A 26,638-nucleotide genomic window follows, 5' to 3' on the forward strand; every position below is an offset into this window, starting at 1 on the left:
TACTAAATACTGTTAATTAATATTCTAATGGAAGAGAGGGCAGCGAAGAATAATAAATAAATGAACAATTAGAACTATTTTTGCTTTTTCATTTGTATCGGTATATGCTTTTAAGTTTGGTGCATGATATCGCAATATTGCAAAGAAACTCCGGAAAAAATGGCTCCGTGATCGATAAAATGTTTAAAAAAAATGGTAGAGAACTACAAACTAATATTTGCAGATTTGCTGTTAATTTTGGCAACTTTTTAAAAGACAACTCAACATGACCTAACTTAAGAGACTCAACATAACCTAACTGTAACAAAGTGGCGTACACATAAGTCTTTGAATTATTTATGAGAAGTGGTGAGTAAAACCCCTACAAGTTAAATTGACTTAACCAAGAATCATATATTAAAAGACAACCTCTCGAAAATATTTATTCCTTGTCCGAAGCAAGTTGGTATCTCTGAAATTGTTCCTTACTGATTTATTAACTATTTTTTTTTATTCACTCCATTCGAAGAACGGGTATTCAGCTAATTGTCTATAAATAAGTAAGGGTTTACACTGTGGACCCCCATTTCTGCATCTTGAAGTTTATTTTTCGAATATTTCAGTTCTAGTTTTTCATAGTGAGTTTTTGAAACATTTGCCTTAAGATTAACACTTGACCCGTATATGTAATTCTGAAACTAAGGCTGCATTGTCTTACCGGCTTCATTTCTCGAATTTGTCGCATAAACAACTAAAATTACACTTTTGGATTTTTTTTTTCATTGCACATGGATTGGATTTTTTTTTCATGCAAAAGCTGCACCCCCTTTGATTTGCATGATTTGCTATTGTGAGAGATTTTAGTTTCTTTAAGGTAACTATAACTACATGAGTAATGCCATATTTTTTCAAACCACATTTCAGATTAATCAATGAGGAGTCGCAAAGCGGCGAGTTCATGAGACAGAACCAAGCACTCAGAGTAATGCTGTTGGAGACAGCACGATTAACGAGTTATTGCGAAGTGAAATTTTGTGTCTTCGGACTATAGAAGACAGCCAAAATATTTATATTTTATGTTATAATTGTTAATGTTGTTGTACTTCTCGATCTAGCCTTTGATAGATTTGATCCATGAGTCCGTGTATCTCATCGAAATGAATCATGCTTCACATTTTATACTCTTTTTAAAAAATAAATAAGCATTGCGACAGTAAACACCAAGATATTTTTCTCAATTTTTCCTATTCTTCACTCAATCTTAAAACGTTAAGAAGCAATTAAAGACATCAAAATTGCTCAATTCATAAAAATCACTTTATTGTAAGTTGTAAATACGGATCATTGTGTATTAAAAAAGTAAAAGTTCAATATAATCAAGTTCACAATAAATGCATTTTAAGGAGAGGTGTCCTGTCCATTTTTGCTACATTAAAATGTTTATAGTTTCTAAGACAAAGGAAAGTATGGATTTTAAAAGAAAAATATTTTTCGTAATGTGCCGTGTTTGAATCAGCTCATTATTATCAGTTAGAAATTTTATGTTTTTAACTTCAGTGGCTGTATTAAAATTCTTATTAAAAGAGAAAAAAATTATTTAAGATAATTTTTATTCACTTTGTAGGGAACTGACATAAATTTTTAAGAGTAAAAGTCTACACCTTAAGTTGTAGTCTCACTCTTATGAAAATAGTTTTGTAATGATTTCTTAAAAGCTGACATATGTTAAAAACATTATATATTTGGTTAACTTTGCAAAATTCATTTGATTTTCAAGGTTGAAATTTACATAGAAAATTTATAGCCAGTAAATCAATCTATAGAACTTTATTTTCTCTGTCTTTAGTTCGACAATTTTTCTTACTTGCTTTCACGATCATTTTTCTTTTAGATGTCGTTTAAAATAATTTTGATACTTAATTAAACAAATTCTGATCATAATTCTAAAGACCACAGAAATTAATTCCATTTTCAAGTCTGAATTTTTTTTCTTCATGGAAACAAGATCCAGTGAATAGAATCGAATATTTTTAATTATCTCACATGAAATGTTTTTTAAGGAATCTCTTTTCTTCAGAGCAAAAGGAGAAAGGAGTCACTTTTCTTTCTTTCGTTAAAAAAAGACAACAAGCAACAAATTAAAAAAAAATTAAAAAAAATGCAACAAGATAAGAAAACAAGACAACAACAAATTTTTTCTTTTTTTCATTCTTTTAAGGAATCTCTTTTCTTTTTTTCGTGAAAACAAGATTGAATGAATAGAGTCGAATATTTTTAATCTCATATAAAATATTTTTTAAGGAATATCTTCTTCTCAGCTCAGTGTAACCTCATTTTTGAAGCGCTACTCTACATACATATTTTTTATAATTTAAATTATTTAAAAATTTTATTAAACAAGGATTTTTTTTAGATCAAATAAATCTTGCTTTGAATAAATTTTTCAAAAATAAAATTTTAAAAATGGAAGATTGGAATAAAATTGCTCATTTCCGATCAATTTGCTTAAAAAAATACATTTCCCCCCAATAATATTGTATAATATGATTCTCCAATGATATTAGTTATATGCTAAATTAAATGAGAACGAAAAGTGTTTTCTAAAAATATGTAGACTGTAATATATTAAATTATATTAGAGCTATAGAACTATAATAGTTCAGTTCAATTTGAGAGAAAATATAGTTCAGTCAAATGTAACAGTGATTAATTCTACTCCATATTGAAGTTCTAGCAGTTTTGCAAGGTACGAAACGAACTTTTAACGAAAACAAACTTAGTGAAGTATGGTAAACTAACCAGTGAAGGAACACTTAAGCTTCGCTTGCCTCGTAAAAAATCATATTAATTTCAAAATTCGTAATTTTAGTTAAATGACACTATCAACATATTTGTTACTAATTGCAAATTATGTAAAAAAATTGTAGAGAACTTACGTAATATTGTTTAAAAGTTTTGGAGGTTCAAATAACAAGTAGTAAAAAGACCCAGTGAAGGAACAGCTCGTACCAGTGAAGGAACACAAAATTGCCCAGTAAAGGAACACTTAATTTTGGTTATATTTTAATGCTCTTTATGAATTCATTAGCCATACAAATATATAAAAACAAGACTATTTATGAAATTATAACATACAAGTACTTGTAAAATGCTAACTTTATTCTGTAATCATGAACTAGAAATTAAAGTGATGTTAAATACAAAATAAATTTTAAAAAATCATTCTTTCTTATAATTTGACAGTCAAATCTGAATCATTGTGTCATCCGATGCTGTTTATTATCATTATTATTTTATCACCTTTTTGTTTACTCTTTTTCCTCTTATTTCTTGAAGCTTTTTTTCTTTTTTAAGTATTTTTTCTTTCTTTTTCTTTTCCATGTTCTCTTGTTTTAATGTTTTTTAGATCTTTCAGCCTCTTGAAATTTTTGCCATTTCTCTGAAGTTAGTGCAAAAGGTAATTTATTCGCTTTTCTTCTTATTTGACCTTTCTTTTTATCATCAATATTTGGCCAATGTAAATGGCTCTTCCAAACTTCTTCTGATTTTTCAGCAACATTTCTAGAATGCCTTTCTCGAAAATAGACGGGGGAAAGGTGTCTTGAAGTTTGAGGCAAATCCATCTCTTGTTGACTTATATCTAGAGGATCTTTAGAAGTACTGATTTTACTTACAGAATCATTTCTTTTTTCAACTAAGAGAATCAGCATGAGGACTCATTTCAAATTCGATATCTAATATGCATTCATTATCAATACTAGCTTCAGTTCCTAAGTTTGACTTAACCAAGTGGTCTTCTTTTAATACGTGCTTCTTCCATATTGGAAAAAGTACAGGCTCTTGGACATTTTCGATATTAGACTCTTCCGTCAATGCTGTGTTAAAAATTTACAACATATCTTGAGGGATTTCCCTCTCAAGCTTCTGAAGAAATTGAGTATCGTTTCTGTTTAACTTTGTTTTTTGTTGAGGAACTTACTTCTAAATTCTAACATTGTAAAGTAGTTTCTATAAATTATATAATCACGTTGCTATCCTATAATGATAGCTTATTAGGAGTTCTTGGTGCAAAAGCCAGCGAAAAAATGTTCTATTTTTATGATTATATTTAATTAGTTTTCGATTTGTAAACATAGTTTATTAAGTTGCCTAACATTTGATGTAACTACACACCCCGTTAATAAATATAAATTATAATTTTTTCATAAATTAAGCTATTAAATTAACATTTTGAACTGAAATTATTTCAGGAATTATTCATACAATTTTTAACAAAATTTCGGTTGTCCTCTATATAGCAGAAGTACTTACCCTAGAGTCATGTAAAATCATATTTCACACATTAATGTTCATTCACTGGAAGTATTCCCAGTGAAGGAACATGCCTGTTTCTTCACTGGTTAGAAGTAGTTTTTTTGTCTTTGATATAGAATTTTAATGTAAAATATGACTAAAAGTACAAGAAAATTAAAAAATTTATTTTATTTTCATTAACTGGGAAAAGAACCTAGTAAAGAAACACTTGTTCCTTCACTGGTTTTTCATCGTTTGGTGATCCAGTGAATAAACACCCCCTTATCTCAATACTTGATTATGCTATGGTGCTTTAAAAAAAATAAAACGTAACTTCAATAACTATATTTTGAATTCTCTTATTCACAGTGAGAAAAATAAGACTATTACATGCAATTAATTCCACTTCAAACATATAAATACAAACACTCACCTTATAATTTTTTCAACGAAACAAGGTGTTGCAGAGATAATAACAAATTCAAAAATTTTTCCAGAGAAGTCTATTTGACGTGGTAATTCAAAACATTGCTAGATGACTTCCTATTGTTTGGCAGTAAGCTATTATTACCAATTATTCTAAAGAAAAACGTTCAAATTCTTATTTTTAATCAATATATATGAAATGTTCCTTCACTGGGTAGTGTTCCTTCACTGGTTGGTTTACCCTAGTTTTGTGTAATAAAATCACTTAAATTATGTTGCTGCAATATATTTTAGAAGTAGAAATTTTTAATTATAATTTTAGCACAGTTTGAGATAAAAATATGATTAAAAAGATTTTTTCTATACTTTTAGATTACATGAATCTAACACACACACTGTTGAGATTGGACCAAAATATCTATATCTGTTTCCTTAAATGGTGGGAGGCATTGAAGCATATTATCGGGTAAATTATCCAGTTGTTACAAAAATTTGCGTGATTACAATTTTCTTATTGAACTTCAAAACAAGATGTTGCATTTTATCTTGAACAAAAACTTTGTTCGATTTAACACCTTTAGGATTACAACAACTTGGAATGATATTGTGGTTCGATGTACCAATTATGGTTTATTAAACAATTTTTTTAAGTATATTTAAATTAGAAAGAAAAGGAAAACGCTTGTATAAAATTAAAAAATTAAAACAAATTAAGCAAAATAAGTTTTTTAAGTAGACTAATGTAACAAAATAATTTCCGTTTAGCCACAACTAAAACGGAATACACGGGGCTGAACTTTGAAAACACAGGGTAAGTACTGAGAGAATTTTAAGTTAAATAAATATAATTTACATTTTTTTTTGAAATTTTCAAACTTTAAAAACTCTTGCAAAATTTTGCGAAATAAATCTTTGAAAATAAATAATCCCTTTCTTCATAAGTATTGAATCATTTAACACGAAATTTATCCATCGAATTGATATCAAATCAGATTTTTGGGTTGTATCCAGGGAACTAAATTTTTATACAATCGGTTTTGACTTCTATAATACCATATCCAATTTGTTTGAATAGAATCATTAGAAACATTTCTCTGGCATAGTAAAAAGTACACCTTTATTGCAATTTTTATATTATCTAAATTTTAACTTCTTTTAAGTTTAAAAATCAATTTTAAAGCATTCTATTTTGAAAACTTCCACCTCAAATAGTGGCCTTTGCAATAGTTTTAATTGCTCATTGAGCAATAGCGTCTTTTTTTAAAAAAATAACGGAGATAATGTTTACGAATTATATGATTTTCAAGGGCAAAATTTAGTTAACAAATTTATGACCAGTAAATCAAACTATGTAAAAACAAATGCGAACAAAAAAATTCTTTTTTTTTTAAATGTCTCCTTTTATCTTAAGTCCTTCCATTTTTTTCGTTACCTTTTACGTTTATCTTTTTTTCGGTTGTCATTTTTAATCATTCTAATCCCTCATTGGGTATATTTCAAATACAAATTATGAAATACTCAACTAATTGTACTTTCTCGTTCGTATTTTCAACAAACACAAGGTCGAATCAACATGCTTTTCTACAATTAAAGAAACTAAACACGCGCTCCTAATCAAAAGGGTAGAAAAAATATCCATTGTCCCTTCACTGAAACGTCCTTCTCAGAATCGAACGTCCCATATTCGAAATAGTTCACACAGGCGTGGAGATAAAAGAGAGTTAAATAAATATCATCGTCCAAGATTCACATAAAGATTATTCTCTCGATAATAGAAAGGAATATTCAACCAGTTTTGGAGAACTGGCGCAGAATTTTAAATCGAATTATCCATTATTTAAAATATCTAACGTTCCACCTCAATTTCAACGACGGCTGACACGTGAAAGATGAGTTTTTTTTGTTGACTCCTAAATTCTGACATTTTAAAAAAAAGTTTTGAATTGGATAAAACATGACATTTAGGATAAGCAGAAAATTCCATTCTCAATGTCCTTTTGTGGAAGCATGATAAGATTCGAACGTAATTTCCCAACGTGAAAACGATAACTATATAAGAGTCGTCTGATTTGGTTAAACTTATATTTCTGTTAGCAATACAGAGTGTGAATTTCCTTTTAGTTTTTGCCTTTTGTAGCTTCAAGCTCAGTCCTATCAATCATGAGAACTTTGGTAAGTTAAGGTCTTCATGATGTTTCACAGTTATATACGACAAGATATACGATGAGTTATAAATTGTTTAAAAAGTAATAGTTCGTAATTTGTATGAAATGGGAAAATGAAACTGTAAATTAGAGAAGTTAAGTACAAATTTAGAAAAAAAAATAAGAATGCGATTTTTTTATTCATCAATTTCTGTATCAGTATAAAATTTGACGTACCAATATATTATGGAATTTTTTTAATGTTACATTTTCTAATCTTAGATATAACTAATTTTAATCTTTAACTATGTGTTACAAAACTTCCAAACGTTGAAAAATGAACTTGTGAAAAAGAGAAAAAGAATACAAATTTCATTAGAAAGGATTTCCTAAAAAATAAATTTTTTTCATATTTATATTTTTGCTTAGGATAAAGTTTGATAGAGATATTATTGATTCTTTCTATTATTATCCTTTTAGTTTAGAGTGGTTTATAGCAGTAATTTTGATAAAAAAAAAAGAAAAAAATAGGGACAAAAAATGGTTAGTAATAATATAAAAATAATAGAGATTATACTTATATATAAATATGAAAAATTACATACTCAAAACAGGCTTGAATTGGAAAATAGTCTAGAATACGAATTTTAAGAAAATCACAGTTGCTAACAATTATTTAAATGCATTTCTTCAAATAAAATGTTTATTTTTATGAAAAGGAAAAGAAAAAAAGCATGCTTTTTCTATAAGTCACACGTCTTTTAAAAAGGTATTTAAATACCCATTACTTTATGTAGAATTATGCATTTTCAGGAATATATTCTTAGTTCAAAATATTTCAATTTTTAAGTAGCATTGTATTTAGAAATAATTTTAAAAAAACTGTTATGAATCAAATAAATTTTACATAACGAATTTTTTTGAATGTCGCCAACATTACCTTTCAAATTATAGTTTAATTTTATAATTCGTTTAATTAAAATAAATTAATATTAGTACCTAATATGCGTAATCTATTTTTGTACAGGCCGCTGTTTCCTTTTTCTGCATCTTTGCATGCGCCTTGGCTCTCAACTATTACGACTACAGTCCATCCATAGTTGCCGCAAGTAGTCCTCTTACTTACGCCATCAACGAGCCTGTTTCCTACGTGAGAAGATATGCCGCCCCTGCTGTCTCCTACGTAGCCCAACCAGCTCCTATTACCACCACCTACGTCCAAAAAGCAGCCGCCCCCATTGCCTACACTTATGGAAATCCTTACTCCTATGGATATGGAGGTTACGGATATCCCTATGGTTACTACAAAAAGTAGAAGAACAGAATATTTCAGTAAGTAAGTTCCGAAATTTTAATAAGAATTGCAGTAATAATGCCAATTAATTTGCGTATTTATGGTTTTCGAATTCATTTATTTAGAATTCATTCATTCATTTATGGTATCCGAACCATATTTGAATTTATTCGAAAATTTTTTCGAATTTGAATTTGTTGCATAGGATATTGATAATTAATAGTTCTTTGTACCACAGATTATTTGTCCATCGATACTTTATTTTCCTAATTTAATATATAAATGGAGATTCGCATTGAATACAGGGTGTTTTGTAATAGTTTCCCTTGATATAGATTTTCTGACGCCTTACCAAATTAAAAAAAAAAATAATGCTCATTCGGTGGCTAAAATTGATATTTAAGCCGAGAAAGGAAAAACACAAATCAAAATTAGTTCAGTGAAACTTGGAAGTGTTTCTAATGTTCTTCTCAGTTGCTTTCGATTATCAAACAGGTTTGGATTCTAATTTCTTTGCAGTTTCACCTTCTTCACTAGAGCATTGTAAGAAAGTCTGCATTAGATTCTGGTAAAAAGTACAGTCATTCAGAATGCCGATACCTTTTACCGTAAAATTTAATTTTACTGGAACAAGTTACGAAACAAAAAGTCTGACGCACCGTAATTTTTACAGTAATTACCGAAAAATCACTGAATCACACTAATAAAATAAATTTTGCTGTAAAATTACGGTATAATATTTTACGGAAAAAATGAATTTTACAGTAAAATGGATTTTTTGGATGATGCACCCAAAGTGTCAGTACTTTATACTGTAATCTGGTAGGGAAATTTTTACAATGAGGTTCCTAATATTTTGATGGCATATTTGTGTTTCCCCCGTATTTGAATATTATTTTTGTCTCATCAATGAGAGTGTATTGACGACGGGCTTAAAAACACATATTAAAGACGGTCTTAACGGAACACCCTGTAATTAAAACATCTTTAGATTTTTCTATTTTTTAACTTATAAAGTTCTAGGGTAGCTATTTCTTTTTCAAAAGAATATTGCGTGGCAAAATATACAAAATCCTTAAAATATATAATATTTTAATTAATTATAACTTTTGGTTTTATTTTATCTATTTATTTATTTATATTGCCTGAGCTAAGCGACTTCTTCAGGATGCGACTACACATAGCTTGTTTTTTTGCAATATGAAAAACAGTTTAAAAATTTTCGGTTAATAACTTAATTACTGTAGAAAAAAAAGTTGACGATCTTCAAAAATAAAAATATTTTTCCCATAAAACATACAAAAACAAAGATTTTCAGTTTTTTGAATTTTTTCGTTTGTAAGTTAAAATTTTATTTCCGTATGATCTCAATAAAGCTATATTATAACAATAGAAGCCCACTCTTTTTTTGTGTAAAAGATCAATAGCATGTTTAACAGCAGTTGATGATGTGCTTTCTAACCATAAACTGCTATTAACAGCTATTTTGTACATCACTAGTTGGTGGTTTAAACCAGAACTGTACATTCCAAGTGATATCATGGGCCACTTTATGACGTTAGACAGGTCACACTTTGAGAAAAAGTATATTAAAAACTAACAGAATATGGTAAAATTTATTGTGTATCTATGGGAACACCAATAAGTACGGTATTTATTACCGAAGCGCTTTGTGTAATGGCTTTGTTAAAATTAACAACAAAATATAGTTTTATAATGTATGATCAAATTTCGTCATGAAATTTCACAGCATGGCATAAAAACCATTTATTCGGTTAATTACTTCTTATTTTGATATTTTTTGCTAAATGTGTATTAGTAAGAACTATAATTTCAAAACCAGAATTATGCATATTGTAAACTGTTACCATATGAAAGAAAAAATTACTAAATGAATGGTTTAAATACAGTATATTTTTGTTTCATTAACCAGAATCATGTTTCCTCCCCAGAAATTACCATGTGGTGATTTTACCATAATTTTTTTCTTCCTGAATAATAGGTAAACAAATGTTTAAAAAGTATAATAAAATGTAAGGAAGCTTTATTGGTATACTAAGTTTCAAATATAAGGAACTTTCGCATCCAAGGTTAATGGTATTAATTTAAATTATCCTTTCTTTCACTTAATTTATGCAAATATGTATTTATGTTTCACGTAACATATTTTCGCTGGTTTATTTTAATTGGCATTTATTAATGATGTACGCGATAAACTCTTAGTAAATTTCATTTTTGGAATAAAATGTCACCCAAACATCTGAATCTTAAAACAATTACAAATTGTTGTTCAAAATATCTTAAGTTGGAATGTCTTCCTGATTTGAAAAAATTTTTTCGGTGCTCATTGTTGCCAGTTAATTGTTAAATTGCTGTTTATTATGCACCGTCACTTAATTCAATAATGATGAACATTTTTTAGGAGAACTCCTTACATCAATATGAATTGGGCACGAAAATAATGAAATATTTTATCACATTTTGCGAATTAATAAAAACGATTTTTAAATCATTAAATAAGTTAGTCAATTTCCTAAGCATATTTCAAGGTTTTCATTGGTTTGCTTTTTGGGGAATTTGTTTAACAATGGAAATTGTTAGGCATTATTAATTATTAGTCGATACTTAAATAGCAGGAATTTATTTAATTTAGAGATTAATTTTTTGTACACGTGCTGCGAAAAACATAAATTTCAATGGAAATATAAAATCATCCTTCGCACTGCATAATCTAACATAACAGGCCATATGCGGCAGAAAAGCATTAGAAATTATTGTTTGCTTATTAAATCAGTTTTAAAGTGTAATCTTCATATTAAAATACTTAATTACTATTCAATGAAATATTCTATATGTAAAAATCTGAGAATAAAATATCAAATCTTAAATAATGCAAATGCTCATGTAGTTGTTCATTGCACCTTTTCCATGGCTCGCTTAATTAATCAAAATTTTATTTTCATCGATTTTTATTAATGGCTTCAATAAGTTAAAAAGATTTCAATTTTTAACTTGCTAAAAATATTATATTCTAGTTTTTAGTATTTAAAATCAAACAGTTTTTCTTTCTTCATATAACTCACTAAAGTATCAGGCATTGTATATACATTATGTAAGTATTGTGAATACATTTTGAGAGAAATCGTGTTTATTAAACTTGTACTTTGATGATATGTATAAATTCAAGCAATAATTTCATACAGCAAAGTATTTTTGTTTTTAATATAGTATTTTGATACTTTTTTTATTTTTATACTTTTTTGTTTTTATACTTTTTTGTTTTTATACTTTTTTGTTTTTATACTTTTTATTTTTATTGATTACTAGGTATTGTGTACACAATATCAATATTTTTTTTATTAATAAACAACATGGTATCATTCAGAAAACAACCTAAAAGTAGTTTTCTTATGTAATTTTTTCATGCATATTTAATTTTAAATCCTTAAACTTACCGACTAAACACGTTTGTTATTGACTGGGTGTGAACACACCATGTTTGATGATTTCATTTCTCATGTCAAGAACTAGTGGACGGAATCTCCAAATTTCTACAGAAAACTTGCTCTATAAGCGTTAAACTTCTAAAATGGAAAATAATGATATTTTTGTATATTTATGTAACGTATGAAGTTTTTAATGAAGTAATAGTTTTCTATCGTTAGGCACTGAGAAATATTGAGGCAATCATCCCTCTGTGAATAATTTTGTGTTTCCCTAAAATAATTCAACTTTCCATTCAAATAGTGCAGAAAAATATAAAAAAAATTCTAAACATTTATGGTACATCTTAATTCGAATTCTAATGTGGCGCTTATTGATTACATTGGAGACATATATTTTTTGTTTTCTGTTGCATTAAATACTTTAACGGATCTTGGATATTTCCACGCCCCTGATTTGAAATCTGCAATAAGTATTCTCTCTCCACACTACAGTTTTTTTAAATGACATTTTTAGTCCATTTTTTGTGGAATTGTTTGGAAACTTTGTATAGTTTGTCAACGGTAAGAACTCCCCCCCCCACCACAAAATTCTGAAGTCGTCTGCTGCTGTGGAAACAAGAATAACGCATTTCAGGGAGGGTAGCTTCGCTTCACTCTAGGGCTAACACAATAGACCGAAGTAAAAGATTCCCTTTCGCTCGACGATCCGAGCCAAAACCTGTCCTAAACAATGACCTCACACCCCTATTTGAAACAGTTATACCTCGTTACCATAGTCACCGCCACGGTACCAGTCGAATGGCTAGGGGAGTTCTTAATTTTGACAAACTATATATGATAGAGGGTCTGATGAACGTTGCGACAATCTTCTAAGGGAGTTAGGGCACATCTTCAGGATTGAAACTGCATGGGAATCCATGCCAGGAAATTTCTACAGACGGCGCTTCTCCTTTTGTGAACTGTTTCTTCTTGGGCTTTTGAACGGGGTATCCCCTAAAGACGTATGACAGCATTTCCAGTCATGGGTTCCAGTGAAATTTTAATCCTGATGATATGCTATAACTCCCCTAGAACTTTGTTGCAACATTTAGGCGTCATCCAGTTATATATAACGTTTTTAAATTTGTACATCACGACAAAAAATTGACTAAAAAGTGTTGCTTTAGGAGAAAAACTAATTTCAAATTTGAAATCTTCACATCCGAAGTAGATCAAGTATTTGTATAACTGCAAAAAAAAGAAAACTTGTTACCCAGTGTTAATTTTTGTTTACCCAATGCAAACATTCATTTTGAGTTTCTAAAGTTTCATACGTTTTCACAAATTCTTCTTCTTCTTCTTCATAAGCGCAACAGCCTTTCACAGGCCAAGGCTGACTCGCAGATTTTCCTCCATCTGGCCCTGTCCGGTGCGACGGCCCGCCAGCGGTTGACTCCCAATAGCTTGAGGTCCTTTTCAACGTCGTCTATCCAACTTGTAGGTGGTCGTCCCCTACGTCTCGTCCCTTCAATTGTGGAAAAAGTCACTTTTTTGGCAGGGACGGCATCAGAATTTCTGAAGAGGTGGCCCAGCCACCTAATGCGTGATGCTTTAATAGTTCTCACAATGTCGGTCCCACTGAATTTGTCATATTTTTTGTAAATTTCGTGGTTGTAAGGAATTCTCCTTACGTTATTCTCTTGAAGAGATCCAAAGATTTTCCTCAAAATTTTTCTTTCAAAAATTAGCAGTTTTTCCTCCTCTGTTTTGTTTAGGGTCCAGCACTCACTTCCATACGTAACTATAGGCCTGATTAAAGTTTTGTAGATGTTTAACTTTGTCTTCACACTGATGAACTTGTTTTCACAAATTAAAAAGCGTAAAAAAGTATTATGAATTCAGCAAGTTAGAGTTTCTAGAATGACAGTGCTTTTCATAAAATTGAAAAGTATTTAAAATGTGCTTAATTATTTGCTTATTATTGAAACAATTTCTTATTCGTGACTATCACAACTACGTACAGAGAAAATATAGGGAAATAAAACTGTCCTATGTACCTATTTAAAGAATATATTAACAGTTGACGTGAAAAGAATTAAAATCATTGTTTTCAATGATTAGTTATCACTTTTTAGTTGACCACTTAACCGTGGGGATACAAAGATTCTTGTCGAATAAAACATTTGTACTGGAAATTTATCTCATTACAAATGTAAAATTTTTTTGTGTAAAATGTTTTTACGTTTCAAAAAGTTTGATTAATTTGACTTTATTAAATTTTTTTGTTTTATTTTTCAGGTTCTGTTGTCTTGGAGAGGAAATTTCTTTAACTAAGCACTCAGTTTATGAACACTCAGAGACACCTTGGCACAACACTTAAAAGACTTAATAAGAAATTCTAAAGTTTTGTCAAGAGTTTAAAGAGTCTATCGACAACATTTCTTCTCTAACTAACCTTTGTTTAAAAAAAATCTGTTAAGCCTTGTTTTACTTTAAAATAAAATCTCTTTTTGTTTTGTTAAGTTATGTCTGTTTACTAAATAGATACATTGAGTTCTTTTAAGTAACACAAGCATAAACTCACCTGAGAAACAATTTGTCATCTCTTAAAAGCACCATTTAATATTCTGCAGTTTTGGCCTTCAATGTGATGAGTGCTTACACGGAGAAAAGAAATTCTGGTAAAATTACTGTTCTGTATGGTAATTATATTATAGGTAAAAAAAAACATAATTCTGTTTTATAGTACGCAACTATACGGTATTTAAAACATTCATTTGGTAATGGTTCCGTTCCTATGATAACGGCTTTGTGGAAATTCTGGTCCTTCGAAATTACATTTCTGATTACCACACTTTCAGTAAGAAGTACAAAACTGAAAAGTAAATGTGACCGATGGTTTTCATGCCATGCTTTTAGGTATTACAATAAATTTCCAAATTTTGCCTCATTTACCAAATTTTATCACACATTATAAAACTATATTTTTTTGTTGATTTTACCTTAATCAGTATTAGAACGTTCGGTAAACAATACGGATACAACATGATAAATTTTACCATATTTTGGTGATTTTGACCATACTTTTCTTCTAAGAGCATTGATTAGGAAGTAAATCCATAAGATTCATTCTCTCAGGATTCAGTCACGCCAATCCAAAAAATTGTTGGGGTGTTGATTTCAGCATTTCACCTGCTTTTCCTAGATTCCTATGAGGTTCAGGTCAGGTGATTTTGCAAGCCAATTGAGGTACAACAGGGTATATGAATGCACATAAACCACTCTTTTCTCTTCGATCCCAATGATTTTTGTGGTTGTCATATTGAAATAGGTATATAAACAACGAACCTGTCATTAAGATGCTGATTAAGTAAAAAAATAGTAACTTCTGACCGTCCAAAATGTTAAAATAAATATGGTAATTGAAGTTAGCAGCCATCTTTATGAGTGGACTTGAGTTTTAATATGAAAAACGCCCCAAATCATCGCGGACCCGCTTTCAAACTAATCCTCTCCTAATAATTTCTCCAAGGTGAGAGCTAATTTTATCTGATGAGCGTATTATGTTTTTAGATACTTAAAAATAGAAGTATAGTGTAGCAAATGTTTTGAGTGCATTATAAGAGGAAATAAACTGCGGAATATGCCCACATAATGTTCAATAACCTTTTTCTCTAAAGGTAAATAATTTCAAAATTACAAGCATTAAAAGTAAATAAACTGGTGTAAAAAAGAAGAAAATTTGCAGACTTGATCGATTATTTCTAGAACCTTTAGGACCGATTTTAATGAAATTTGATATGCACATATATTAATACAATGCAAAACAACAAATAATCAATCAACAATTGTAATAAACACGCATGATCGTGAGTAACACTTGTTGGAGTTGGAAGGTATGAAATTGCCACACGACAATTACCACACGAAATGATAAATTGCCTTATTTCAAGTATGAAATCACGCTGCAAGGCCTCTATGTCTGTAAGAGGGGACCATACCCTCTATTAACCCATTCTTTTTGTTTATTCTGCAATCGCTGTTTCATACCTCCCGTCTTCAACGAGTACGCGCTACCATGCGTGTGTATTGCAATTGTTGAATGGTTATTTGTTTTGTACATATCAAATTTCACTAAAATAGGTCCAGTAGTTCTAGAGATAATCGACCAAGTCTGCATAGTCTCTTCATTTCTCACCCCAGAGTAGTTAAAAATTGAGTAAAAATAAATCAGTTTCCTTCTCGCATTTCAGATCAGTAAATAAACACTAATCAATGTATAATATACTGATATTTAGTATCTTTAGCACTTAAAGTTAATTTAAATACAGGCTTAAATTCAAATGATAAAATATATTCTGTGATTTATTTTAACGATACATATGTAAAAAAGTCTGCCTATAGACTATTTAATTACGATTAATAACTTTGTCAAGAAATATAATTATTTAAGAAAAATGTATGAAGTTCAGTTTTTTCCTGGGTACAAAGCTATTTATTCAGATTATTCAGATTATCAGCTATAAACTTTAAGCAGAAAATTAAAATTTCGCTCCCGAATTAACTTACGATTTTCTTAAAAAGAAATTGTGAATTTAATTTATTCAGATTTAATTTTTAATACTTAACTATTAACAAGCATAGAATTCCCGTAAATTAAAATTCTATACAAATAAAAATAAAAATATTTCGCTTTTCCTTCAAAAAATTACGTTAATGATGTGTTGATAAATTCTTCACGATGCAAAAAAATAATAAATAAATATCTGGCTTATTACCAACACTTTAAAATTAATTTTACCTTTGTAAGGCAGGTAATAATCTAAAGACAATATAGGTTAGTTTAAAAAATATAAAAAGAGATATTATTCAGTTATTTATTTTCATTTTAGATATTTTTACTAAAAAACTTAAGTTCTTAAATATGATTTTTTCCGAAAAGGCACATTTCCAAAAGGATGCATAGCCAAAGATGCATCTCCTGAAAATTTTGCAGGGGTCGCACATTAGGCTATGTACTACCGCACTGTTTCCTTGCATCGTTCGAAGTTGAAAAAAAGAAAACAATTCTAAAAAAAGATAATATTTAATAATGTTGTTTTCTCAGAAATTGTGATCTCTTTATTACTTAGCAATATTGCTTTTTAATAAAAAAAAAGAGGGATCATGGTTAATTTTCAAAAAACTTGTATTTTTGATGTCCCATGCTTTTGAATAATTTTAATTACTGAAATAAAATTCCAAATAATTTTTGTAGCTCTCAAATTAATTTACTATATGCCTTTACTAAATATGGATGCATAGGAATTGTGTGTGTAATACCCTTTTAATAGGTCAAATACAGCTGAATTTCTATGCCCAGCCCTTACTGCAATTAAACCAACTATCAAATTGAAAATAATTTTAATTTATCTAGGTGGGTAAAATGAGTTATATGTGCAACACAGCTTTAGTATTACTTTTGAATAACAATCAAATATGTTAATGTTGTCCCCGGATAGTTTCCACTCTACTTATTTAACACTGTTACCATTATTAAATTATCTCGTTTGAGTTAGCGAAAATGGATCACGTGTCTTCCTGAATGTACTATTTTTAGATAAGGTAGCCATTTTAAAAATTGTCACTATATTGTATGAAAATAAAGCTTCGAACAGGTTAAGAATTTTTTCCCTTAGTAGCCAAATTGTTTTAGTGTTCACTTGATTTTTTTACGGTAAGATTAAATTTCAGTTCCATGCAAACGCTTCTTCATTTCAACTGAACCTGCCCACGTGACTTGCAGTTTCTTTCTCCCACTATCTTATTCTTCCATTCTGTTACCATGCTCATCCAAACTTTATTTACTGACTTTTAATTTAATGTTTCATTAAATATTAAAGTTATTAAAAGAAATATAGGTATCAATATTTATATGATTAAAACATGTATTTGTATAAATAGGAAACACAAATTGTACGCACATGCGTGCTTACATTCGATGTACATGAAAACATGTACCCTAAACGCACTTACATAATGTATTTGCATATAGTATGCAATCGTAATTACTTGTAATCGTATAGTTTGATTACAAGTAATCACAATTACTTGTAATCACGATTATATGTAATCATGATTACATGTAATCATATATTTTGATTACATGTAATCATATATTTTGATTGCTTGTAATCATAATTACCCGTAATCATTTTTGTTGCGGTTACTTGGAATCGCAATTACTTGAAATCACGATTACAGTCGTAATAAACATTTTGGTGAATTGTAATAAATATTACAAGCAATTGATGACTGTAATCAATTATTGTAATCATGATTACAGCTGTAATCAATATTTTTAAAAGGTTGTAATCACGGCTACAAGCAATTGATTATTGTAATCGACTATTGTAACACCGATTACAGCTGCAATTAAAGTTGCAATCACGATTACAAGTAATAGATGACGGTAATTATTTGTTGTAGTCACGATTATAGCTGCAATTGAAATTATGTTATCTTGTAATTATGATTACAAGTAATTGATAACTGTAATCGAAAAATGTAATTGATTACATTTTTGCCCAACTCTGACTGAAACTCAGTAATTAACAGTGCAATAACAATAAAATTTAGCTCTACATATTGTCCACCTTATCCACTGTTGCTTACCATTTATTAAGCTTTGTTTCCCTATACAATTTTACAAAAAGCAATTTTAACAGCGTAAATTTTAGCAGTGCTAATGTTAGCAGCCCTATGTGTTTCCAAGATAATCTCAGCAGTATAAATTTGAATAGAGTGTAAATTGTTTTAACTAGAGTGTTAATTGTTTGCTTGTTTATCTTTCAGGCAACTTAATTTCTTGAAATATTTTGAACATTGGTGACAGAGGGGAACACAATACACATTCTAGTTAATATTAATTTTTTAAATTTATGTTTCAAATCAAAAAGTGTGCAGATATTTTAAGTTTTATAGACAAGAAATATTTCAATATCTGAAAATTTTGAAAGTAGTAATTTGAATCTTTAGTTTCAAGGAAAAGTTTTCTAAACATATTTTCACTTATGAAAATGCCCCTCGTTAAAAAATAGAGTATAGCTTCAAGTTTTGACATAAGGGAAACATAACTTTATATAGTTAATTTCAGGATTTAAAATATTCAAAACAGAAAATTTTTTATTGCAAAACAAAATATAACTATGAGTTGTTTTACTATATGCGCTTTTAAGGTACTAGCTGACGGGATTTGATTGTAATTTATGTAAATCTCTATAGAATAAATAAATGTTTTTGAAAGTAAATATGTTTTCAATATGTCACTCTGTCATTAAACGCTCATGACTGATTTCATAGCATGCTAATTTATTGATCCGTTTACTCACGGACTTCTTTCTCTTCTTGTTTTTTTACTTCTTTATTCATTCGTTATATCAAAATTCATATACTTTAACGGTACCCATATAGATACGCTATTCCTCAAAACAATATTAAATGATGATCGCTAATAAAAGTTCATATCCTTTTCAACCGGAACAATCAAGATATATAAATTTTATAGATATTTAATTAATTACCTATTAAACACTACCAATAACAATAGGGAACCATCGATTTTTTTTTTCAAATTTTCTATTGCATGAGATTTTTTTTTACAGATCTTAGATGCTTTTGTAATGCCGATTTCAGATCTGTAATTGGTTTTTCTCTCCTAGCTACAGTTTTTTTAAAGACATTTTTAGTCTATTTTTTGTCGAAATGTACAAGTTTAAAATCGTTATACATATCTGGGGGTTGCATAAATATTAATACAAACTTCTAGAGGAGTTAAAGCACAATCAAGATTAAAATTGCATAGAAATCTGCGGTTAGAAATGTCATCATACGCCATTAGCGCCGCTGTTTTATGAACTGTTTGAATATGAATTCTGTTAAATTATAAACAAATTCATGTGCTTCTGAACAGGTCATAATAAGGAAGCGCTGATAGCCGCCTACGACATCATATCCGGACATAGTTTCCTATGCAGTTTTAAACCTGAGGATGAGCTTGAACTCTCCTAGAAGTTTGTCGCAACCTTTATGCGACCTCTTGATACATATAATGCTTTTAAGCTTGTACATTTCGACAAAAATAAACCAAAAATATCGCTTTCAGAAATTGTAACTTTAGAAACAAAACTAATTTCAAATTTGAAATCCTCACTTCCGAACTAGGCGGAATCAAGTGTTCGAATAAATGCGATAAAAAATTTGCTCCCCAGTGTAATACATTGAAATTATTTTTTGAATAAGTTCATTTTCATTCTAGAATGATGGTAAAATAATCAGAATCAGTCTGCCCTTACAACTAACCGTAAAGTGTACGGTAACGAACATTTCTTACTTTTACGTTTTTTTAACCATTTACAACTAGCATAGTTTTAAAACCGTAAAAAAAGAAATTTAGCTTGCCATTGGAGATAGTTTAGCAACTTTATGGTGCTGCCATCTATTCGTGAATGAGGGTACCATATTCTAATAACCCTGGGTTTCGAATTGGGGAGTGCAGGACTCTGGAAGCTCTTCATGTGTTGAAGGCAGGGACTAATATAGTGGTAGAGAAAATATTGTGGTGCTAACACTGGGACTCGAAATCCCGTTCTGCCACTCATGAGTTTGTCAGACTAGCCCTCTCAGCTATAATATGTACCTATCTTCAAGGAATTAAGTGGCTTCATCAGGTAGGCTTAGTAGGTGAAATAAAATTACGGTTATATAACTGTATTCAGTGAAAGCAGATAATAATCAGTTTTTCTCACAATTAACAGTTTGAATGCCATCTTATTTATGGTTAATTGTCTGTTTTGACTGAATACTGTAAAAGAACAATTAAATAAATTGTTCTATAACAATTTTTCCGAGAAATTTCTAACAATGTTGATAACATTTCTAAATGCTTATAAGATAGATGGATATTTTTTTCACGCACACAAGCATTAAAGTAAAATAAAAGAAACGGGGTTTCTTTTGCATGTCGATTTACTCAATTATCTAATGGTATTTTTAAAACGTTGCGAAAACTTGTTATGAGCTATAATAATAAATGAACAGAGATCACAAACATCTCAAATGCAATCTTTATTACTTTAAGAGTAAATTGTCAGACATTATAATTCATAGTTTGTTTACAATTCTAATTTAAATAACGTTGTGATAAAAACTTATTCTTCAAGATTTGCTATTGTGTTGAGAATAAATAGAACTTCTTAAAGACTCTAAACAATCGGGCATTTGGAAAGTACTTGAATAGAAATTTAAATGACTGAATTCAATTTAAAAAAATGTATATCCATAATTTGATAAGACCAAGGTTTGAACAAGTATTTAAACTCCAATGCGTTGTCATTTTTGTATTTAAGTAGGCAAACACATCACAGGGTTTTTGCTTTTTTAATCCAGTAGCTTTTGGAAACCGAAGTTTTTTTAGCATGAGGCATTTGGTAAGATCATTTCTGATGTAGCTACTTTTTGTAATTGCTCTAAATTTTGGTATGTTATGTCGTTTCATGAAGGATGTTTATATTAAAGAAAATGGGAATTTTACCTTTCTATAAGTCTGCTCATACACTGAGAAAAAAAGTATAGTCAAAACTACCATAATATGGTAACATTTATCGTGTTTCTGGCTCTATGAGAACATTAAAAAGCACGATATTAATTTTTCGCATGGAATTATTTTCAAATAAAACAATTTATAATGGTGTGTAAATTTTTTTAATTTGTTTCAAAAGTTCTTGACAAAAATGAAAAAATACGCAAAAAGTAAAATTAACATTAAGGGGTCCAAACTTCGATCGCTTTCCAGAATTCGGCCAATCCCTATTTCTTGGGAGTCAAAAATTCAAATCCGTCGAAGGAAAAGGCATGTTTATCCAGAGAAAGTACGTTTTCGTGTCTGATTTCGTAACTTATAACAACATCTGTGCTAATTAGTTAACATCTTGGAACCATTGCACCTCTTTAAACCATTATGTTTGAGTCATGATAAGTGAAGATCCAATAATTGGATCAAAAATTATTCAGGGTATTTTTTAGCAGCATAAAAACGAAAAGAAGAAGAAAATCTTGGTGGTCCTTACACAGTTTCGCTACTTGGCAACTCATGAGTTCAGAGGTTACAAGTTATACATTGACGGTTAAGTTTATTTAAATAACTTATTTATTTATTTATTAACTAAAATGAACTCCATTTATTTAGGTTATTTCTCTGTTTTTCTGCCTTGTCAGCTACGCCGCGGCTGCAGAATACTATAGCTACAGCCCGCCCATTTACGCTGTGAATCCGGTTAATTATGCCATTACTGAACCAATTACCTATGTTAAAAGGTATTCCACTCCAATTTCCTATGTGGCACCTGCACCTACTGTTACAACCACTACTTACATTCAAAAAGTTCCAGCTCCTATAGCCTACACTTACGCAAATCCTTTAACTTACAGCTATCCTCTTAGTTATTACAAGAAATAATCAGCTTTGTGTAAGTACCTTCAATTTTTATTAAAGAAAAATTAAACTATTTTGCCAAAGGTTAATATTAAAAAATGCCTTTGGCTAAGTTCTCTGAAACGTAAGTTTTTATAATATTACGAGTAACAGTTGAATCATTTTTAAATGAATAATTTTCTAAAAGTTATTTACGAGTGTGCATAACTAAAAGTAAATATTCAATTTAAAAAATACATTTTGTTTCACAAGAAAGTTCTAAACAATGATAGGAATTGTGATTTATTTATTGTCTTGTCTTGTATTTTAAGCATCATAGAAGCATTTTTCGGTTGTGATGACGTTGAAGAGGACGTTAGATTCTAACATTTCTAATTTTTAAGATAGCAGCTATTTAAATATCACGTATTTTTAAATTACATTCTTTAAAAAATTTTAGTTTTTTTTAAATGTTTTCTCTAACACTTACATCACAATAAAATTCATAATAACTTTATATTCTTCATTCAATTATATATTGTAATCGACTAACATATCACCTTGTGAAGGTAAGAATAATATTTTTTGCTAAATAGATGATCAAGATATCCAAATAAAACTAAACTACCACTTGATTAATGTATTTATTACATTCTGAAGTTTTCTCAGATATTATTTAATGAACGAACAAAATTCAAAGTTTTTAACACATTGACACACTGTTCGATTTTTATATTTGTGGTGTAAAGCAATAACAACTAATGTCAGTGATTTTATTTTATTTTATATCCGTCGTTGAACAGCCGACCCAATTTTTGGGTTTATGACAGGGCTCGAAAAACCACCCGTCCGCCCGTCCTCGGCGGTCAAAAATTCCCTGCGGACAACAAATATCTCGAATCCGACGTCCGCGCGGACGGCCATTTTCCCGTTAATATTCGTGATACATTTTCAATTTTTGTTATCTTACAAGAGTCTAGCGCCTCACTTCTAAAATGACCCTCTAATCTAGAAACACAGCAACATACTGCGCTTGGTGGAATTGATGTTTTCTCTGTCTGTGAGTACTGCAGTGGTTGAAAGAGGCTTTTCAGCAATGAGCTTACAAAAAACACATTACGTACTGGTCTTAAACAAGAAGCGTTAAACGCAATTACGAACATCCACCTAAATGGAAAACCCCTTTCAGATTTCTGTGCAGAAACCCCTGTAAATCATTGGCTTGATTGCGGAACAGGCAAACGTCATATTTGTTTCATTTAAAAAACGAAGTACCCTCGGATAAATTGACATTCCAGATAACTTGACCTCTGTCATTTAAATTATTCCATAAAAGAAATAAATTATTTCATAAAAGAAGTACTAGGTTTTACTATTAGTAGCCTAGTATTTGTAATCCTAGTAACTACTAATTCATTGTGCAATTTATATAAATGTTTGTAATAAATAAGAGAAAATTATATTTTTATTTATTTAGAAGCTACGGGTTAGTTTCAAAGGAGGACGGGTACATTGTTGGACTGGCCGTCCTCGGGGACGGGTAAAATTTCTGACTTTCTTCGAGCCCTGGTTTATGACAACTAATGTTCAGCTCCGTAGCCTTGTCATTTTGAATCAATCCAGTAGACAAGGAAACTCCTGGATCAGTACCTCCAGAGGTATTGATTTGTTATGGGAACATGGAGGACTTTGAGACTTGACAGATTTAGCGTGTATCAGTCACCACGATCTAATTGGATAAAAAAAGGATCTGAACTTATTCAGCATAGACAATTACATACAGTCACTGGTCAAATTATTAGGCGTCCTATAAGATTTTACGTAAAATCTTAATTATCAGGTGATACTATACAGCTTTACTGTTTTTACGCGACTGAAACCAGTTTACGCTTGTTTATGTTCGTGTATCAATTGGTTAACATTGTAATGTAATACGTTAAAAATCGATACAAATAGGAAGTATATAAAAAGCTTCTGGTTAAAAACCCATTACATGTATGTTTAAATTTAAAAGTATTGCATATAAACTCTTGCAAAACATGTAATTATTAAAAAACCACAGTGCGTCTAATAATTTGGTCTAATTATTATAATACACTGATATAATACCTGTGATATAATAAATATTCTATATTTATATAATATATTGCCTTATTTATCCAATTGTTGAATTTACATTATGTATCGTCTAATTTAACCAATTGATAAGCGTACGTAAACAAGTGCAAACCGGTTTCAGTGGCATAAAAACAATAAAGCAGTATAGTATCCTTTCGATTATTAAGATTTTGCATAGAATCTTATATTGCGTCTAATAATTCGGTCAGGAACTGTGCATACATTCATATTCCTCTTCACTTCGAATTGGAGTATCTACCATAGCTTTCCATCCCACTCTATTCGTGGCCAGATATTTGACATCTCGGTCTTTTCTATCGTTTTCAATCATTTATCAAATATCAATCAAGAGTAATCAAGTATTTTTAGGTCTTCCTCTTTCTCTACTGCCCAATCAAAAACTTTTTTACTTTAATTTTTTTAGGTTTACGTAGAAAATGACCAATCCATTTCCATTCACGTTTTTTAATTTCCGGATCAATCGGTTTCTGCTTTGCCATTCTAAGAATTTCTACATAACAAATTTTATGGATCCACTTGATATGCAAGGTTCTTCTTAAACAGTTGTTAATTTAAATACTTAACGTTTTTACATGTTATTTTTTGCAGTGTCACGTCTCATATCCATATAGTAGGACAGATTTAACATTCGTATTGAATGTTTTAATTTTTGTTGAATTTGTTATGTTTTTTCCTTTCCTAATTTATTGAGAATAACTTCGGGCTTTGTTTAATCTATTTCAGTTTCTCCTTTTTGTTAATTATACTTCCAAGATACTTGAAACTGCTTACCTCCTTTAGCTTATAGACAATTAATGTCAAACTTAAAGAAATGGACTGAAATTTGCTTTTATGAAAACAATATCTAACAAGCAAGTGTTTTTTACAAATAGTTTTCAAAGAATTTATTAAATTTAATTTTCAACAAAGTTGAATTTTAAGTATGATTATTTTTGCATTAAGACATCCTAGAACCATTTTTTCAAACAAAAATCAAGATATCCGTAAAAATATCTTATATTTTTACTAATTCTAATTTTCCCCAAAACTAAAAACCCAAAAATATTAATTGTAAGTGACCTCAAAAATAATCACAATCGAACAACAATGACTGTGTTTTACGTAAAATGAGTCAAAATGACATATGCAGCTGTCAGTTGTACAGTGCAGTGCGTAAGTTAAAAAACGGAATACCTTAATTTTCTCTTCAATGATTATTACGTACTATGATTCAAATTCAATGACTCGAAGAGCTACATTTAAATTTGGTAATTAGTTCCTGCATTTGTTTTTAATTCCATTAAAAAGCTCGAGAGATATGGTGACATACTTAAAAAGTGAGATAACTATTAAGGAGTACAAACATTTTTAGCTTTATTTTACTATATAGCTTTATTATTTTATCACATACTTTATTTTAAAACTTTTAAAATGACTAATGCAAATTATGTTTTTTTAGGTATCAGACGTTTAACTTCTTGAAAATATTTGTTGAAAACACTGGTGTCGCTCAACATGTTGATTCTAATCAATTTAAGATGTTTTGAAAAGTTACGGAAAGACTCTTTGGCTGTTTAATCTTTTAATTATTACTATTGAAAAACATGTTTGTGTAGTATGTATGGTCTCTGAATTAAAACTGTACTCTGTTGATTTCGAATATCTTGTTAAATTAAAGAACGATGTTAATTTTTACAAATTAGTCAATTCAGTGTTTTTTAAATACATGATTTTTTAAATTTTTTTTTTAAATACCTAAAATTTTTTTCATAAATGCGTGATTTTTTTAAAATTAATAAAGTGCATGTAAGTTTCCATCAGAACAACTTTAAGTTTTTAAAAATGATATGTTTATTTAAGCATCATAATTATTGTATCTCATACGAGTAAACTATCTTGTGTACAGATTTGCTAAAAGAAGATTATCAATTGTGTTAGTTAGAATTCTTTCATAGTATTACTTTGTTAAAGGAATTTAAGTGAAGATTTGATTTTCATTTAAATTTGTTAATTAAATTAATTCTTAATTTAATTAAATTTGCTTTAGTTTTTCCTGCATAAAATGTTTCTTAAATTTAAAGTTAAATAATGTATTGTATGAATTATCACCTGCTTAAACTTTTAACCCATTAAAGTAATCTACTTAACGCTGGAAAATGTCCAGAAATATTGAATATTGAAACAGTAAAAATATATAATTTCTAATTTCCTTAACATTTTTAAACTATATCAATTGATGTTTAAACATAAAGTAGATTTTATGATAGTTGACGTATTTAATCAAAAAAACTAGTAAAACGGAAGCGTAAAAGAGAAAAAAAAAGTGAAAGTTGTGATCCACTTTTTCAGCCTTCATCAATTCATCTCTTGACATCTCGTTCTCCAATGAAGCATTATTCTTGGAAGAGAAAGTGCTAACGAATGACTCTGCTTACTCAACTCGCATAACAATGCGAACTGAAATGAAGTCATTCGTATGCTTTAGGATCCTCACTAACTGGATGGCTTC

At 29.4% G+C, this 26,638-nt stretch overlaps 1 long non-coding RNA gene across 1 annotated transcript; it reads left to right on the forward strand.

Moving 5' to 3' along the window:
- The first annotated feature begins 20,891 nt into the window (after positions 1-20,891).
- On the forward strand, positions 20,892-25,828 carry LOC107445105 (uncharacterized). The gene is made up of 3 exons (XR_001584208.2): positions 20,892-21,028; positions 21,787-22,066; positions 25,589-25,828. It is a non-coding gene; the product is annotated as an uncharacterized lncRNA (long non-coding RNA).
- The last annotated feature ends 810 nt before the right edge of the window (positions 25,829-26,638 follow it).

This window comes from Parasteatoda tepidariorum, chromosome 4, assembly GCF_043381705.1.
Source record: "Parasteatoda tepidariorum isolate YZ-2023 chromosome 4, CAS_Ptep_4.0, whole genome shotgun sequence".
Classification (NCBI taxonomy): domain Eukaryota; kingdom Metazoa; phylum Arthropoda; class Arachnida; order Araneae; family Theridiidae; genus Parasteatoda; species Parasteatoda tepidariorum.